Raw genomic sequence first — 20,345 nt, forward strand, 5'->3', positions numbered from 1 at the left:
AGCTAACATTTTGGGTCCAGGTTGTATAGGGTGTTAGTGAGGCCTCTTCTGGAGTACTGTATACTGTTCTGGTTTGCCTTATTAAGCTGGAGAGGGCTCAGTAGACATTTACCAGGATGTTGTCAGGGTAGGGGGCTTGAGTTTTAAGGAGAGGCTGGATGGGTTAGGACTTTTTCCATTGGAGCATACGAGGCTCAGGGCTTACTGTATAGAGGTTTATACTATCATGAGGGATATTGATAAGGTGAAAGGCAGGTGTCTTTTTCCTGGAGTAGAGTATTTCAAGACTCAGGCATATTTTTAAGGTGAGAGGAGAAAGATTTAAAATTAATGAGGGGCAAATTTCTAATATAGAAAATGGTTCATGTGCGGAATGAACTGTGAGAAGAATTGGTGGAATGTGGGTACAGTTACAACATTTAAAAGACATTTAAATAAGTGGGCGAGGGACATGATGAATGTTGAGATTAGAGATAGAAGTTTGATTACTCTGGATCACGTTGACATAAGTAGGGAAGATGTGTTGGGTAGGCTAGAGGTTATCAAGGTGGACAAATCCCCAGGGCTGGATGGGATCTCTCCCAGGTTGCTGAGGGAGGTGAGAGAGGAAATAGCTGGGACCCTGACAGATATCTTTGTAGCATCCTTAAACACAGGTGAGGTGCCAGAGGACTGGATGGTTGCTCATGTTGACTCCCTGTTCAATAAGGATAGTAGGGATATTCCAGGTAACTACAGACCAGTGAGCCTGGCTTCAGTAGTGGGAAAGTTGTTGGAGAAAGTACTGAGGGATAAAATCTATTCACATTTGGAAAAGAATGGGCTTATCAGTGACAGGCAACATGGTTTTGTGTGGGGGAGATCGTGCCTTACCAACTTAATAGAGTTCTTTGAGGAAGTGACCAAGTTGATAGATGAAGGAAGGGTTAGAGATGTCATATACATGGACTTCAGTGAAGTATTTGATAAGGTTCCCAATGGTAAACTAATGGAGGAAGTGAAGTCACATGGTGTGCAGGGTGTTCTAGCTAGGTGGACAAAAAACTGGTTGAGCAACAGGACACAGAGAGTAGTAGCTGAAGGGAGTTTTTCAAAATGGAGAAAGGTGACCAGTGGTGTTCCACAAGGGTCAGTGCTGGGGCCACTGTTGTTTGTAATATACATAAATGATCTGGAAGAGGGCAATGTTGGTATGATCAGCAAGTTTGTAGATGACTTGAAGATTGGTAGAGTAGCAGAAAGCATGGGGACTGTCAGAGAATACAGATTAGATTAGATTCCCTACAGCATGGAAACAGGCCCTTCAGCCCAACATGTCCACACTGACCCTCTGAACAGAAACCCACCCAGACCCATTTCCCCCTGACTAACGCACCAAACACTACGGGCAATTTAGCATGGCCAATTAACCTAACCGGCACATCTTTGGGCTGTGGGAGGAAACCGGAGCACCTGGAGGAAACCCACGCAGACACGGGGAGAATGTGCAAACTCCACACAGAGAGTTGCCTGGGGTGGGAATTGAACCCAGGTCCCTGGCACTGTGAGGCAGCAGTGCTAACCACTGAGCCACTGTGCCACCAGATAGACTGGAGAGGTGGGCGGAGAACTGACAGATGGAGTTCAATCCAGGCAAATGTGAGGTGATGCATTTTGGGAAGTCTAATTCTAGAGCGAATTATACAGTAAACGGAAGAGCCTTGGGAAAAGTTGATAAGCAGATAGATCTGGAAGTTCAGATCCATTGTATCCTGAAGGTTGCTGCACAGGTGGATAGAGTGGTCAAGAAGGCATATAGTATGCTTGCCTTCATCAGACGGGTTATTGAGTATAAGAGCTGGCAGGTCATGTTAAAATTGTACAAGACATTGCGTTCGGCCGCATTTAGAATACTGTGTACAGTTCTGGTCGCCACATTACCAAAAAGATGTGGATGGTTTGGAGAGGGTGCAGAGAGGATTTATGAGGATATTGCTTGGTATGGGAGGTGCTAGCTATGAAGAGAGGTTGAGTAGGTTAGATTTGTTTTCATTAGAAAAAAGGAGATTGAGGGGGGACCTGATTGAGGTTTACAAAATCATGAAGGGTATAGACAGGGTAGATAGAGATAGGCTTTTTCCCAGGGTGAGAGATTCAATAACGAAAGGTCATGCTTTCAAGGTGAGAAGTGGGTGTCTGGAATGTGATGCCAGCAGAGGTGGTAGAGGCAGGCACGGTAGATTCATTTAAGATGCATCTGGACAGATACATGAGTAGGTGGGGAGCAGAGGGATACAGATGCTTAGGAATTGGGCGACAGGTTTAGACAGTGGATTTGGATCAGCTCAGGCTTGGAGGGCTGAAGGGCCTGTTCCTGGGCTGTAAATTTTATTTGTTCTTTGTTCTTCTAAGTGCATGAATAAGAAATGTTTAGAGGGATATGGGCTAAACGGAGGCTAGTTTAGCTTGGGATTATGGTCAGCACGGACTGGTTGGACTGAAGGGTCTGTTCCGCGCTGTATTTCTCCATGACTGTACAAGAGAATAGTCACAGTTGGGGAAGTGGGGGGTGGGGGGGGGGGGGGGGGGGGGGGTTGGTGGGTGGTGGAGGATGGTGGCAGAAATGATAATGGTTATTTACAAATTGAGGCATCGTCTTTGGAGAGGGTGCCAGTTATAGCATCATCCCGGATAGGGATCATAAAAAGGCCGGCTCAGAGGGGAAATATGAGGCAATGACGAGAATTTGGGGAAAGGTATGGGATCAGGATGATGATGAGCTGTTTCAAGAAATCTCTTGAATGGAAATTGTTTTTCTAATATTCTGCAGTAGATGGAAAACATTACTGAAGGCCAAATCAATGATGTCTTCTCTGAAGGTTTAACCCCAAATGGCAAAGCAGGGCAATTGAGTGCAGCTCAGAAGGAATGAGGTAAATGAACCGATGCATTCAGAGGATAATGAATCCCTGGTATGGACCAGTAAGAGTAACAACTGAGGCTGAGCCTATCTGCAATATGAATAGATTGTTGGATAAGCAGTTGATGGAAATAGCTGTAAGTGTTCTGTCAGTGAGTACACTCCACAGTATATTATTGAAATCCGGTACTGGCTCGATGAACTGAAATCGTTTTCCGTGGTCTGGAACATTCCAATACTCTTATAAAAGTATCAGAGTGTAATCATTTTAGTTTCAGGCTTGGCTCTATTTACTTAACTGAATTTGAAATGCTCTGACACATGAATTATGCTTCAAAACACACTCGTCCATCACTGCATTGAGCAGTGGATTGCATTTGCTGGTTTAGTTTGTCATAGAGGATGCCGCAGTGTTAGCACTCCGAATGGTTATTGCTGTACGGTCTGACCTCCTCCTGCTGTGAACTCTGACTGTAACTCTTACAGGGGCTGGGGGAATGGTGAGTGGTCATTGATGCCTGATTCTATGTCATTCTAAATATTTAACCATTGCTGGCATGACTTCCAGTACTTTTCATAACTCATACTTTGGGCATTTTAAAGTATTTTCATCCCGGTGTTATTTCTTCTGAAGATGTTGAAACTTTTCTTTTGTGCAAAGGAGGGTAAGTCACTTGCCACATAGTCTGCTTTGGAACTGTGTTCCTGCTGAGTCATGGAAACCAAAACAGAAGCATGAAGGCTGGACGTCACTTGGAGTAAAAACGTAAACCATTCAGCAATAAACTTCTCCTTTCTTGTAAATATGTTTAAATAGTATTAGACACAATCTTATAGAGTCTTATAGGGCTCTGAGCAATGTGGGCTATGGTGAGACACATGGCAGAATCAGGTGGGATTTCTGTTGAGGACCATTCTCAATGTTAAGAACAAACCCTCACCATCTTTTATGCATTTGTTGACAGATGAGGCAAGTTCTCCACTGGGCAGCACTGAGATGCCAAATGAGACTGAGAATAGCTTGTGAAATTAATACCTCAACTCACCTCTTAATATACAGCTTTTAATCTTACCAAAAGCCTGAGCAAGCTAGACGTCATGAATTCAACATGGAAATCAGAGTAGGTAGGGGTGACCTCAAGTCGTCACTAGCAGCCTTCACGTCACTCAGCATCTCAGGGCATGACCCACGGGCACCAGCCAAGCGTAGCTCTTCTTCATAGAGACATTGACATCCAGCGTTTGACAACCCCTCACAACCATCTGGGCACTTCTCTGATCCACTCGTAGGACACTTAGGCAGCACAGGCTGGCTTTTCAGGGCACACTGATAGCAGGTATTGAAAGGTAATTGGAATGGCATTATGTGCACATGGACAGGCCAGCTCACAGATTGGACCAGGCTGCATCTTAGGGCTGCTGACTTATTTCCTTAGCACTCATATTCTTAGAGGCTGACAACCACACTACCAGGAAGCTTACTTTCTGGTCAGCAGTCTTCAATCAACGAGGGCGTACATCTTACTGTAAGACAGAGTGGTATGCTTATCTCACACTGACACTACGAACCAGCAATTTATGTTGCAGACACACTGTATGTGCAACAAACAGGCTGGGGAATAATTCCCATTGAAGTCCATAGAGGTGCCTATTTAGCCAGTGGGTCCTGGCACTGTAAGTGCACAGCAGCCTTTAAAATATGGTACCATCACCAGGAATGCTGGTCTTTTGATGAGTGGAGAGCTGTTCCAGGAATGGTACATGGTAAGATAGGATAGATTCTGAAGTGATGGAAGCCACAATGAGGGGTAGAACTAACAAAGCAAGCTCAGTTACATAGAGAACGAATGCTTGCTCGGCATCACAGTGAGTTCCCCTCAAAAACAAAGGACATAACTCGCACTTAGCCAAAAAACGTGGAATTCAGCCAAATATGTCTTAATTTATTGACCAGAAAATGTTGCCTTTACTCCTTTCCCTTAGTGCTATGAAAGAATTGTTGTTTCCTTATCTTCTCCAGCCACAGTTTATTCTGGGGATTTGGTGACTTGTACCGATTGGGCCATCTCCAGTTTCTGTTGACCTTAACATGCTTATTAGTACAGCTCGCCTCAGTGTCTCTGAGATGAAAACCAGCTCAGGTATGCTCTCCAGGAGCAAATCTGACAATCTCTATGGGAAATGGATGTGTGGGCAGACAAGATTAGAATTGAGGTCAATGGAGATGCCCCAAGATCATCCTATTTGTGAGGTTATGCATTTTGGCAGGAAAACTACAAGAGCTGAATATTGTTTAATAAGAGAAAGAGTGCAGAAAGCTATGGGACAGATTTGGAAATCCTTGTGTCTGAATCCCAAAAAGCTAGCTTCCAACTTCAGCCAATAATAGGGAAGGCAAATGGAGTGTTGGCCTTTATTTCAAACAGAATGAAATATATAAAAAATGAGGTTTTGCTAAAACAGTACACGGCACAAGTTAGACTTTAGCCGGGATATTGTGAATAGTTTTAGGCTCCTTACCCATAGGAAGATGTACTAATGTTGGAGGTAGTTCCGGGAACGTTAACTAGGCTATACTAGGTAGGGAAGGGCTGTCTTATGAGGAGAGGTCACGTCGTTTGCACTTGTACTTATTAGAATAAAGAAGGTGATTTTACTGAAACCTTAATGTTCTTCAGGACTTGACAGGTTAGATGGGGAAAGGTTGCCTCCTGTTTTTTAGCATCACAGGGCATAATCTCAGAACAAGGGGTTATCCATTGAGCAGAAATGCCTTATCTCATACTGTAATGAAGCTGTGGAATTTTTCACCACAAAACGCTGTTGAGGCTGAGTCATTAAGGCTGAGAAAAATAGAGTTTAATTCATTAAGGGAATAAAAGCAGGAAAATGGTGTTGAGGATTAGCAATGGAAAGAACATGGGCCACAAACACACTTTTCAATAAAACAAAAGATTTTTTAAATACAAGGTCCTTGGTACGTTCTCCATGACAACGTCTCTATCAATCAGAGCCCAACAAATTAACACCCTTTTGTGATGCAATATAAACTGTAGTTCCTTTTGAAATTTGTTATTCTTGCAATCCTGTCCTGGTGAATGTAAGCCTTGACAGCAAGTATGTTTTTCAACAATGCTCAAATTATGTACATCAACAATTTAAAGAATTTGGGGTTGGACTTTTAAAGAAAACTACTGTGACATTTTGCTATTCCTCCATATCCTTGATTTGTGAAAGCTGAGACATATCATACATAAAGATTTATATTTAGAGAAGTTTAGTCAGTGCGAAATCAAGTGGAATGGGCATTGGGGATGGATATTTTGAATTGGATTAAAAAAAAGAGAAGTGGGATCAGAATTCTTCACAAAAACACATTGAAACCTGAAGCAAAAGGATCCATTGTCAGAGAGAACTCACTTTGTGTCTCATCCAAGCCATATAGCCCTTGAAAGGGAACAAGTCAGAGATATGGTTTAATATTCTACAAATGAATGCAGTTTCAACAAATAAAGTACACTGAGGAAGAATGTGAGCTTGACAGAGTAGGCCTTAGATCTACAGATTTTTCTTTGACAAGAACCTGGAATTAAAATATGTATATAAATGATAAAAGCAGCTGTTTTGACCCTTAAGCACTCTCTGCTATTGAGTTATATCATGGCTGATCTGAGTGATGCCTTAACTTCACTTTCCTGCCTGATCCTGAAGCCCTTGTCTCTGTCTAACCGAGCTCTGAATATATGAAATTACCCAGCCTCCTTTGCTATCTGTCTGACAAGATCAATCCCAAAACCAATGACCCTCGGGTAAAATCAAGTCTCCTCCTCACCTTAAACAAGAGACCCTTTATTGTGAAGCAGTGTCCCCTCGTTCCAGATACCGCCAAAAGGGAACACTTCCTCATTTACCCTGATGGACCCTCTCTCAATGATGCATGTTTTGATAAGACCTCTCCCACTCTTCTCAACTCCAATGTAGGCTCAACCTGATCAACCTTTCGTTATTCAGATAACAGCTTCAAACCTGGAATCAACCGAATGAACCTTCCTTGAACTGACTAGAATACAAACATATGTCTCCTTAAGTAAGGAGACCAAAGCTGTATGCAGTAACTAGGGTCTCAACAGAATCCTGTACACTTGCAGTAAGATTCCTAATTTCTATATTCCAACCCCCTTACAATAAAGATCTATATTTCATTTCCTAATTACTTGTTATACCTGAACGCTAATCTTTATAATAAATCCACAGCCCTCAGTGCCGCAGTGTTCTGCAGTGTCTCTCCATCTAAAGGAAATTTTGATTTTTATTCTTCCAACCAAAATAAAAACCTTACGTTTCCCCATAATATACTTCATCAGACAGATTTTTACCAACTCACTGAATCTGTGTATCTTTCTTTGCAGATTCTTTGCACCTTGCTCACAAAATGCTTTCCTACATATCTTTGTGCTATCAACAAAATTGGTTACTACGTTAGTTAGCTGTCATGAAAACATAGTCCGAGCAATGGATTAAGATGGTGCCTTCAGCTCATGTATCTGTTGTAAAGTGAGGGCTGCTGGCTCACATAAGTGGATCCTTTAGCCAGGTTGAGATGGGCTTCTCCCCACTCAACCTCTCAATGAAACTTCCTCTCACTTTCCCAAATCACTGTCTCTCTCCTTAAAGATTCTCCTGAAGACTGATTCGGTCTGCTATACGTCTCCAGTATTGTTTATGCTTCATTTCACTCACTACGTTGACTCCCTCGACATCAGAATATTTCCAACAAAGTTGGAATAAATGGGACTTGAAATGTGTCTCTGGGTTGGGGAAAGAACAAGCTTGGCGCAAAATTATCGATAGCCAATCAGCAGTGTATTTTACAAATTTGGTGAATTTGTTTTCCAGTTAACTTAATGAAAAATCAGACTGGATGGGATGGACAACAGGAGGGAGTCTCATTTTCACCTTTTCACTCTGTGTGCACCAAAACAACCTCCACCTCCAATGTCTTTGTAACATGACACCTATGCTGTGGCAAATCCACCAGGGACACGTCTCCATTCACTCAGTCAAGATTAGAGTAGTGCTGGAAAAGCACAGCAGGTCAGGCAGCATCCGAGGAGCAGGAAAATCGACGTTTCGGGCAAAAGCCCTTCATCAGGAAGCTGCCTGACCTGCTGTGCTTTTCCAGCACTACTCTAAACTTGACTCAAATCTCCTCCATCTGCAATACCCACTTTCGCCTCCATTCACTCAGTGTTTACATGACTGACATTCTACATCTCTCATAGAATCATCCAGTACAGAAGAGGCTCTTCGGCGCATTGAAGTCATACCTCCAAAGATACACTGCTATCTACGCTAGTCCCACTTTCCCACACTCGGCCCATTGCCTTGAATGTTATATTCTAAGCATTTTCATACAGACCTTTCCTCAGTAATTTTTCATTCAGCCTTTCAAGAGGAGAAACAAGTTAAAAAAAATCTAAATTCTTTACCAAACACGTAAATGTAAAAAGAAACATCAACTTTTCAAAGCACGTCAAAGGACTCAGTGGTTGAAAAAAAATGATACTGTATCAAACTGTTTGATCTTATTGATTGCTTTCAGGGACTCACACTATAATTCCTGTTACAGAATGTTTGTATATTGGAATGTGCTGCACAGAATGAGCCTAATCCTAATTCCACTTAATGGAAGTGGCTGATAGTGGAGCACATGACATTCTATTAATCAGCAGTACTGGCTGGCTACCAGATACCAAGTGTGTGTCGTGATTCAAGATGATGTTAATACATTTTGAGATAATACAGAGCTCGATGTCCTGTTGAAGTCAGGCCTTGAATAATTGACATGAATTGCAGATAATACTCACATATGTTTTTCAGCTGTTTTACACTGGAAATTGCACAAGTGTAAACAGAAGCGAAAGGTGTAGCATGAAAAAAAAATTAATAGTCAAGAGAAAATTTTGAGAAGTGAAGAAACTTGGGAAAGTAAAATTGGCAACTATGTGGACAAATAGCGATACATTTAAGACAATCAAAATGCTGTTCAACTGACTCACTTGGTCAAAAATCCTGGTTCCTTGGAAATATATTGCCATTTCTTCAGTGTTATTGGGTCAAGCTCCTGCAACTCCCTACCTAATGGCTTTGTGAGTCCACCTTCAGCACATGGACTGCAGCAGTTCAAGAAGTCTGGAATTAAGAGTCTAATGATGACATCCATTGCTGATTATTGGAAAATCCCATCTGGTTCACTAATGTCCTTGAAGAAGGAAGCTGCAATCCTTACCTGGTCTGGCCTACATATGATTCCTGATCCACAGCAATGTGGTTGACTCTTAAACTGTGCTCCAGGCAATTTGGGTTTGGCAGGAAGTGCTGGATGAACGAATGAATGTTAAAGAAAGGGCAGCTCCCCACCACCTTCTCAAGGATAGCATGGGATGGGAAAGGAATGTCAACAACAAAATGAATGAAGTTAAAGAAAGGTGCAAGAGAACCATGCTCCATACAAGCTAAGCACTTGGGACTAAATGGTTGAATCAAGACATTTAGGAACAATTCAGGATTATTAAAGAGGCACACACTGAATACATTGAACAGGGATCCAGTACGATAGATCGTGGAATGATTAGGACAGAAGTCAAAAACAATTAGGAAGGCAAGACAGTACTGAGAAACTAAATTATCAAGGAACGCAAATCAAAATTGCTCAACATTTTCCAAGTGCATCAACTAAAAAGAAGAAGGTTGTAATGGGGATGGGATCATTGAATGGTAGACAGGTTATTATCACAGGTAACAATAGAGGGATGACAGAAATATGAAGCAATTATTTTGCTCAGTATTTAGCAGTGAGGCGGAGCTCATTGCTAAGACATTGAATGACGCGATGAGTAATAAGTGCATTTAAAATAAAAGAAGGTGGTGTATTGAACAAATTAACAAACTCAAAGAGGTCAAAACCTGTGGTTTAATGAATTGCATTCAAGAGTTTTAAAAGGTGTCTCAGGAAGAGAGAGGAGAGATGTTACTATATGTGCTTAATAAGTTGTTAGGTAAATATGCATTCTTAGTCGGCCGGTGGATAAATAATGTAATTCTTTTCTTTAAGGAAGTGGAAAGAACATGTCCAGGATTGTAGACCATTCAGTTCAATATCAGTCTTTAGAACACGACTGGAAACCCTGCTCAACAAAAGGACAGAAGAACGAGAAATGAAAAATATAGTAATCAATACTTTGTAAAGATTTCTAAGGGGAAATCTTGTTTATTCAATTTTTCAGCAGGTAGACAGAGAATAGACATTTGTATTACCATTGATTTGGTTTAACTGGGTTTTCAAAGGCCCTTTGATAAGGCTACCCCATAACGGAACGAGTAATGTCAAAGAATGTCGAGTCATGAGGCACAGAGTACAGAATACATTGCTAATGGGCTTCAATGAAGATGATCAAGAATGTGAGCAAAAGTTAGTTATTCAGAATGGCAGACAGAGGAAAATGAGGCCCTACATGGATCACCACTCTATTCGCTATTTACATTAATGATTTGGACTTTGGCATCAAAAACTCAAATTTCTAAGTTTATGGATGAGACCAAATTGTGGGTGATGGGAGAGGTGGCAATGGTGTTTAGTTGACACAACATCGTGGGCCAAAGGACCTGTTCTGTGCTGTATTTTTCTATGTTCTGTGATATTAAGGAGGACTGGAACAAGTGACAAAGGACATTAGCAAACGAGCAGAATGACAAATAATTGGCAAGTCAAGTTCAACTAAATAAAAAGTGAGATCACATTTCAGTGAGTGGAATTGGAAGGCCACTTATGACATGAAAAGTGTACTGAGAGGTGAGGTTAAGGAATGTCACCACATGGTAAGCCTGTAGATAAGGCAGGCTTTATGCCGAGATGGTTAGAGTTGGAAGTGTAGGTTCAATTATGCTCAAACTGCATCAAACATTGGCTTGACCACACAGAGTAGTTTCTGCAATTCTGGTTACCATACTATAAAAAACAAACTTAAAAAGATCCTGGAGAAGATTATAAGGATGACGTTAGGAACATGCAGGTGTGCACTACCAGTAAATCAAACGTCTCTCTAAAGGGCATTTCACCATATCTCCATGTTTCCTATGGCTAGCCCACCAGGCCTGCACATCTGTAGAAAACACGGGCAATTCAATACAGCCAATCCACCCAACCTGTACATTTTTGGACTGTGGGATGAATCCGGAAAACCCGGAAGAAACCCACACAGACACAGTGAGAATGTGCAAACTCGCCCAAGTCTGGAATTGAACCTAGGTGCCTGGTGCTGTGAGGCAGCAATGCTAACCACTGAGCCACAATGCTGCCAGTGAATGCACTGGGACGTGGGCCCAAAATCCACTATGGCAGGTGCTGGAATCTCAATTTTGTTTTCGAATCTGAATTTAAAATAGAGCATCAAAGATGCTGACTGTGAAGCTATCATTGATTGGTGTAATAGACCCATAGGACTAATGTCCCTGTGCTGAAGGAAGTTTGCCTCCATACCTGTCTGGCCTGCACATGGCATCAGAACCACAGCAATGGAGTTGGCATGTTTAATTGCACTCAGGGCAACATTCCCTAGTGATGCTCCTGTCCCATGAAATAAAAGAAGAGAAAACCTGCTCTTGAGGGCTTATAATTAGACTTGTGCCTTTTTTGGAGGATCCCATCGCTTTCAGGAGGGGTAAAAGTGATGCGTGGGAATGTGGGACAGGGACGGAGGATATTTTCTTGTCTTCTTGTTGTCCCCAGTTTGGTTACACACACATGCCTTTCACAGGGAGTTTCTGAGCTGCAAGCAACTGCTGTTTTCTCTCCTGGTTCAGGATTACAGGAACCTGAATTGTAGTACCTTAACTGCAGAGCCAGCTGAGGTACAGCAGCATTAAAGGGAATCAAACACGGGGCCTCCCTGTCTGTGTCACTTAGTACCACTTCAAGTGCTGCTTTTGCCAAATAAATCATCAAGCAAGATGTTAGATGCCGCATTGGACGTACGTGACTACTTAGTAGGATAGTGAGTTATGAGCCATCTGTTCTTTATAAAAGAAGTCAGCTCATAACAAATGCAAACGTTTAGTATATTAGCTGATTTACCATTATGTTGAATATTGTTGCATACATTAGGTGGAATCTGATAGGAGTCTCTGGTGAATTGGATGAGAATCCAGTGCGGCCCAACATAATATGGGGAACATCTGCATGTGTCAAGTGTTGAGGCGAGTTTCCAGTTCAGGGGTATAATAGCTTGTTAAAAACTGTATTAGTGTCCCAACATGTCTCATTAATATTAAGCTTCCAAACTTACCATACAAGCTCAACATGAAAATCTGAATGGGGAGCTGCTAACTTTGGCTTATCAGTGATTGCTAAGAGACACCATGTTACTCGGGAACAAAATTAACCCCAAATAACTATTATATTCAGCCCCCCCCCAAACATTTATGCCACAGCAAGGGGTCACTTTGCCCATTGGCCAGAGAATGAGTTGCCCAGTCTGATCCCACTTTCTGGCATTTGATTGTTGGGCCTGAAGTTTATGACACCTTTTAATGGAGTTGAGGGTTCTGTTTTGATGACTTTTTCAGGTCGTGAGATGTAAATCTCCTCACCTCAAGAACATATCAATTCTCACTTCACAGTGCAGAAACAGGCCATTCAGCCCATTCTGACCCTCTGAAGAGTACCCCATCCTGACCTTATTGCGTAACACCATATTTCCCATGACTAATCCACCTAGCCTGCACGTTCCTGGACACTATGAGCAATTTTCCATAGCTAATCCACCTACACCTGCAGGTCTTTGGATTGTGAGAGGAAACCAGAGCATCCAGACATGGGGAGCATGTGCAAACTCCACTCAGTCACCTGAAGGTGGAATTGAACCCAGACCCCTGGTGCTGTAAGGCAGCAGTGCCGACCACTGAGCCACCGTGCCACCTTGGCTTAGCTGCTTAAGCTTTTCCAGATCCAGTTTACTGTAGTTCAACAAACACCCTCAGTTTAGATGCAGCAAAGTACATATACAAAGGAAACAGCTTTATTACTTTGTCCAGCATAATCCCTCAGTCCCATGCAATAAATGTGATATTTTTCTATTCATTGCACCATCCTACGCTTTATTAAAAAGTGACTTTATTAAAAAGGCATGTTAATGGGTAGTGTAGTGGCTCAGTGGTTAGCACTGCTGCCTCACAGTACCAGGGACCCGGGTTCAAATCCAGCCTCAGGCAACTGTCTATGTGGAGTATGCACATTCTCCCCATGTCTGCGTAGGTTTCCTCTGGGTGCTCCAGTTTCCTCCCACAGTCCAAAGATGTACAGGTTAGGTGAATTGGCCATGCTAAATTGCTTTTAGTGTTAGGTGTATTAGTCAAAAGGAAATGGGTCTGGGTGGGTTACTCTTTGGAGGGTCGGTGTGGACTTGTTGGGCTGAAGGGCCTGTTTCCACACTGTAGGGAATCTAATCTAATCTTAGCACTGGTATCCCAAGATAGAATTGCTTTACCTTGATGTGAAATTCTGTGTATTAGAAATAAAGTGGTGTCTGCATGTTGGAAAACATAGTTCTGAATTATACTTGGATTAGGCCCAGGTATAGATTTGCAGTTGTGTGTGTTCATAATTCCCTTTCAACAAATTTATTTTTCCTGTCAGTTTTCTCCCTTGCTCACCTTGCCACCTTTTTACTGGGATAATGGGCTCACTGCTGTCAGATTGAAATAAATACCAACCCTTTGTAAGCTGCGACAATGAGACTGTTGCGTGTGAGTGAACACACTCAAGTAGACCTTGGAGCAATGGCCACAAAAACAGTTGTTGCTGGATACCAATCAGGAGCATGAACCCTGGAAAATCTTTTCCATTTTAAATTCCGGTAATTTCCCACTGCCACCTACTCCTTAGTCTTGTGTTAAATCAGGCTAACTCAATGCAGGCCAGAAATCAAGCCAAGGATTCACCTGGGCTATAAACTTTAGCAATTGCAGGGCCTTCAGGGGAGCTCATTTAATGACCACAGAAATTTTGTTTAACGAGAACTGTGTCTAAATTCCTCTGAAGAGATAAAACCAGCCACCATTTTCTCAGTCCTACACTCCGACTATAAATACTTAAATCTGCACAAACATCATAGAGACAGGGATTTACTCCTTAAGTCTGCGTCTACAACTTATACCTTCTTATTACCAAAAGTATAAGGTGAGTTTAACTAGCATTAGTGATTTGATGATTCACTTCTGCCTTTTACAGCTGCCTAACAACTGCAGAAAGGGATCTCGGAGGGCAGTTTCAGATACAGCAAGATTAATGATCTCCAGGTTGGAGACCTGACTGTTCTCTTCTTTTTAGTTATTGAAGATGAATAATAGCACAACAGGCTCAACTGGTTTGGCTTGGTTCCAGCGAGCAGAGCCTAGCCCTTACACCCGAATCACACTTGCTTCCAGCACTTGGCAGATGTGTTGTTCAGACTGGAAATAGACATCCACTCTTTCGGAACTTGCTTACTTAATCCTTTTTTCTCCCCACAAAACAAATAATATGACAAAAGTAGAGTGGAAAATGGCCAGAGAAATCTGTTTCAGGTCAGTTTGGAGGAAGGGTCACTGGACCCGAAATGCTAACTCTGATTTCTGTCACGGATGCTGCAGACCTGCTGAGTTTCTCCAGCGTTTCTGTTTTTATAAATATAAGGAAATGTTTGGATGGAAGGTCATAGTGATACATCGCTTCCTGATGTACATATGACAATGGGCAATATTGAGTTATCAGGCAACACACTTATATATAATTGATATCTCACAAGTATATAGGTTGCCATTTATTTATATAATGATACCAAGCCATTGACTTCAGTGAAGGTCTGGTGTTGTTTGGGTGCCTCCCCTACAATGGTGTTTCTTTTGATTACCTGTATCTGCAAAGCCATAGTTTATATGGACATCCATCACCTCTCTCCCAAAACTCCAAACACCCTTCTGCACATTGGAGTACATTAGTGTTGTTTGCATTCTGCTTACATTCTGCTTACAGTAGGATCCCACAAACAGCAATGTTGGATCAGTGTGCCATTGGTTCAGGGGGGCTGATCCCCAGGTCACCAGAGGCCGTCTTTGATCTGGATGGTACCATGAGATCTTTAACATCTACCTCAGAAGTGAGGAATGTTGCAAAATAAGCAATCTATTTAGCTACCTTTCCATGTCCCCTATCCCTTTACACTGTTAGATGATCTATCTCAGCCTTTAAATAAGCATTTGATTCTACTTTAATATGCCATTGGCAAAGGAGAGTTCCAAACTTTTGCCATTTGCTTCGTGTGTTCCCTCAATTAATTTCTAGAAGCTCTGACTCAAATGTTTTGACTCGATTCCTTTATCCTGGACTGTCCAACCAGAGGGAATGGTTTCTTTATATTAACTCAATCACTTGTCCTCAACACCTTGAAGACTTTGACCTTCCGGTCTAAATTCCTATATAAACTGAACTTTACGACAAGAGTTACTAAGTTCTGGACAGTACTGTGGCTCAGTTGTTAGCACGACTGTAACACAGTGCTCCAGACCTTGGTCATAGAGATGTACTGCACAGAAACAGACTCTTCGCTCCAACTCGTCCTTGGTTACCCGATAGCCTAACCTCATCTAGTCCCATTTGCCTGCAGATGACCATATCCCTCCAAACCCTTCCTCTTCATATACCCATCCTGACGCTGTTTAAATGCTGCAATTGTACCAGCCTCTACCACTTCCTCTGGCAGCTCATTCCATACTTGCATCACCCTCTATGTGAAAAAGTTGTCCCTTTTGTATGTTTCTGCTCTCACCCTAAACCTATGCCCTCCAGTTCTGGAGTCCCCCACCCCAGGGAAAAGACCTTGTCTATTTACCCTATCCATGCCTCTCAATTAAACCTCTATAAGGTCACCGCTCAGCCTCCAACATTCCAGGGAAAACAGCCCCAGCCTTTTCAGCCTCTCCCTATAGCTCAGATCCTCCAACCCTGGCAACATCCTTGTAAATCTTTTCTGAACCCTTTCAAGCTTCAAAACATTCTTCTAATAGGAAGGAGACCAGAATTGCACACAGTATTCCAAAAGTGGCCTAACCAATGTCCTGTTCAGCCTCAACATGACCTCCCAACTCCTATACTCAATGCTGTGACCAATAAAGGTAAGCGTACCAAACATCTTCTTCATTAAGGTGTTTCCCTTGACTGGACTCCTAAGAACCAGGGGGCACAGTCTCAGAATAAGAGGCACGGCATTTGGGACTGAGATGAGGAGAAATTTCTTCATTCAGAGTATCTTTGGGATTCTCTATTCCTGGAGTATGTGCAGTCTCAACCACTGAGACTGAGTGAGAAATAAACTTCTTAGGTGTGAACAATATCAAAGAATATGGTGATAGTGCAAAAAAAAAGGCATTGGGTTAGGAAGCAGCCATGATCTGGTTGAATGGTAGAGCAGTTAAGTGGTGAAAAATTGCAGCATGCTGCTGTGCAGAGGGACCTGGGTGCCCAAAAGCATGAATCACAAAAAGTTGGTTTGCAGGTGCAGGAGGTAATTAAGAAGGCAAATGGAATATTGTCCTTCATTGCTAGAGGAATGGAGTTTAAAAACAAGGAGGTTATGCTGCAACTGTACAGGGTGCTGGTGAGGCCACACCTGGAGTACTGTGTACAGTTTTGGCCCCCTTACTTGAGAAAGGATATACTGGCACTGGAGGGGGTGCAGAGAAGGTTCACTCGGTTGATTCCAGAGTTGAGGGGGTTGGCTTCCGAGGAGACACTGAGTAGACTGGGATTATATTCATTGGAATTCAGAAGAGTGAAGTGGGTTCTTATAGAAATATATAAAATGATGAAGGGACTAGGTAATATAGAGGCAGGGAGGTTATGTCTACTGGTGGGTGAAACTGGAACTAGGGACACAGCCTCACAGGAATGGGGAGCAGATTTAGGACTGAGCTGAGGAGGAGCTTCTTCACCCAAAGGACTGTGAATCTGTGGAATTTCTTGGCCAGTGAAGCAGTTGAAGTGACCTTGCTGAATGCTTTTAAGGCAACAATTTTTGAACAGTAATGAAATTAAAGGCTATGGTGAGTGGGTGGGTAAATGGTCCTGAATCCATGTAAAACTCAACCATGATCTTATAAATCACTCAACAGGCCAGATGGCTGATTCCACTCCTATTTCTAATGTTATTATGTTTCTCATGTTCTTGTAGTACAATAGAACAGAACCCTGGTTTGGGTAGGCTTTCCTCATAATTTAACCCTTGATGTCCAACTATCATTCCAGTTCATTTATGTTGCATTCTTTCTAAGCTCAGTGTGCACCTCCTAATGTCTGATGCCCAGAATTGAGCACATTACTCAGGTGGGGTATTGCTGGGGCATTGACATAAATTCCAGCTGCCCCCGACACCCAGTCTGAACAAAACAGACGGTCACATTCAGAAGAAAATATTCTGTTGAAGTCATGTTTCCATGTGAAGCATTCGCCTGGATTCTGGTTCAAGTTTTGGACAGAGCTTTGACATCATAACATTCTGCAACAGAGACATAAACAACTAGCGGAGCTGCACTGATATTATGGGGGTCAACTTCAAACAAAATGTTAGAATAGCGAATGAAAAATGCATTGGCTGGCCAGATTGCAGTTCAATTCTATCCCCTGGGTCTCATGCACAAGCGCTGGTCAGTTTATCCCCTGAATCTCACTTATCTGTTGCTGGTCATTTTTATCCCCTGGGTTCCACTTGCTGCTGCTGGTCAGTTAGCTGTCCAAAGTGGAGGCATTTTTTTTCAAGAAAAAGTGAGCCTTGTTGATATCCCTCAAGTGAGTCCAGATTCGTTACCTTTTGCAATTCTGTGCGTGCTTTACGCTTGACTCTCTGCTCTTCTGCAAGACACTCCCAACCACTGTACCATTGATGACCATAAATTTGCCACTGGAAACTTCTCTCCTGTCTCTTTGTCACATTCCTTTAAAACTCTCCAGAAGACTTCTTTGGTCATTTTGGTCATTCCTCTCCCTGGGCTCAACATCTGTTTCTCTTCATACCATTGTGAAGTGCTTTGGGATGGTTTTATACCTTAAAGACAATACAAATCAACTTTGCTCTCACATCTAGCTTTTGTTTTTTGATTTGCAATCAACATAAATTTGAACAGGAATGGTGCCTTTGAACTGCATTTTACCAACCTCACAATGTGCCCCCTCACTGGTCTGGAGAAAGCGCTACGTAAACATGTTAAAAATGTATCTTGTTTCTCTGGCTCATTGTCTGTTGAAATATCCTATTTGTCAAAATCAAATTTAGCAATAAAGGAAAGGAGAAAGTTCAGTTTGAGGCCATGAGGATTAATGGTTGAAATGTCCAAAGTCGAACACGCCCCCAAACAATTTTACCTCGTATGAAATGACACTTTGACTGGTAAAGGAAAGAACACAGATCTGAAAAATGTCAATTATAATTATGCTGCTAACTGCAAGCACTGCAGGAAACTTGTGAAAGTATCTGGGCTGAAATGCTCACTCCATGTATCACATGAACATTAAATTGCACACATTTACACAGCATGTGAACACTGCTGATGTAGGAGCTGTGTGTATTTACACAGGAGGTGTACCCTGTACCCTGCTTGTACAGGAGCTGTGTGTATTTATACAGGAGGTGTACCCTGTACCCTGCTTGTGTAGGACCTGTGTGTATTTATACAGGAGGTGTGCCCTGTAACATGCTTGTGTAGGAGCTGTGTGTATTTATGCAGGAGGTGTACCCTGTACCCTGCTTGTGTAGGAGCTGTGTGTATTTATACAGGAGGTGTGCCCTGTACCCTGCTTGTGTAGGAGCTGTGTGTATTTATACAGGAGGTGTGCCCTGTACCCTGTAACCTGCTTGTGTAGGACCTGTGTGTATTTATACAGGAGGTGTACCCTGTAACCTGCTTGTATAGGACCTGTGTGTATTTATACAGGAGGTGTGCCCTGTACCCTGCTTGTGTAGGACCTGTGTGTAATTATACAGGAGGTGTGCCCTGTACCCTGATTGTGTAGGAGCTGTGTGTATTTATACAGGAGGTGTGCCCTGTACTCTGCTTGTGTAGGACGTGTGTGTAATTATACAGGAGGTGTACCCTGTACCCTGATTGTGTAGGACCTGTGTGTATTTATACAGGAGGTGTGCCCTGTACCCTGCTTGTGTAGGACCTGTGTGTAATTATACAGGAGGTGTGCCCTGTACCCTGATTGTGTAGGAGCTTTGTGTATTTATACAGGAGGTGTGCCCTGTACTCTGCTTGTGTAGGACCTGTGTGTAATTATACAGGAGGTGTACCCTGTACCCTGATTGTGTAGGACCTGTGTGTATTTATACAGGAGGTGTACCCTGTACCCTGCTTGTGTAGGACCTGTGTGTAATTATACAGAAGGTGTGCCCTGTACCCTGCTTGTGCAGGAGCTGTGTGTATTTATACAGGAGGTGTGCCCTGTACCCTGCTTGTGCAGGAGCTGTGTGTATTTATACAGGTGGTGTACCCTGTACCCGGCTTGTGCAGGAGCTGTGTGTAATTATACAGGAGGTGTGCCCTGTACCCTGCTTGTGTAGGAGCTGTGTGTATTTATACAGGAGGTGTGCCCTGTACCCTGCTTGTGCAGGAGCTGTGTGTATTTATACAGGTGGTGTACCCTGTACCCGGCTTGTGCAGGAGCTGTGTGTAATTATACAGGAGGTGTACCCTGTACCCTGCTTGTGCAGGAGCTGTGTGTAATTATACAGGAGGTGTGCCCTATACCCTGATTGTGTAGGACCTGTGTGTAATTATACAGGAGGTGTACCCTGTACCCTGATTGTGTAGGAGCTGTGTGTATTTATACAGGAGGTGTGCCCTGTACTCTGCTTGTGTAGGACCTGTGTGTATTTATACAGGTGGTGTACCCTGTACCCGGCTTGTGTAGGACCTGTGTGTAATTATACAGGAGGTGTACCCTGTACCCTGATTGTGTAGGAGCTGTGTGTATTTATACAGGAGGTGAGCATGATTTGTTTTGGGTTTAATCTTATGTTTTTCTTTGGCTAAGTCCAAGTGGCACTGAGTTTTAAGCAACCTTTAACGCTATGAATTCTAGTGGTCTTGCCCTATTTTGTCAAGCTTGCTGCATTAATAACAACAGCCCCAACCCTACTCCCCAGTGGTTTCTATCAAGTTTCATCTGGCCCCAGTTTACCACATGCCATTTCCCGAACAACTCAGCACTCAGCAGGTATCGGTCCAAAGGTTGGCATCCATTGTATCCATGCCCTTCTTTGAAAGGCAGCAGTTCCCCCAGACAAGTGTGGGCAATTTGACATTGCCCTTCACCGGCAACACCATGGCACAATAGCCACAACGCCATGCTGCTGAT

This window comes from Chiloscyllium punctatum, chromosome 24 (assembly GCF_047496795.1).
Source record: "Chiloscyllium punctatum isolate Juve2018m chromosome 24, sChiPun1.3, whole genome shotgun sequence".
NCBI lineage: Eukaryota > Metazoa > Chordata > Chondrichthyes > Orectolobiformes > Hemiscylliidae > Chiloscyllium > Chiloscyllium punctatum.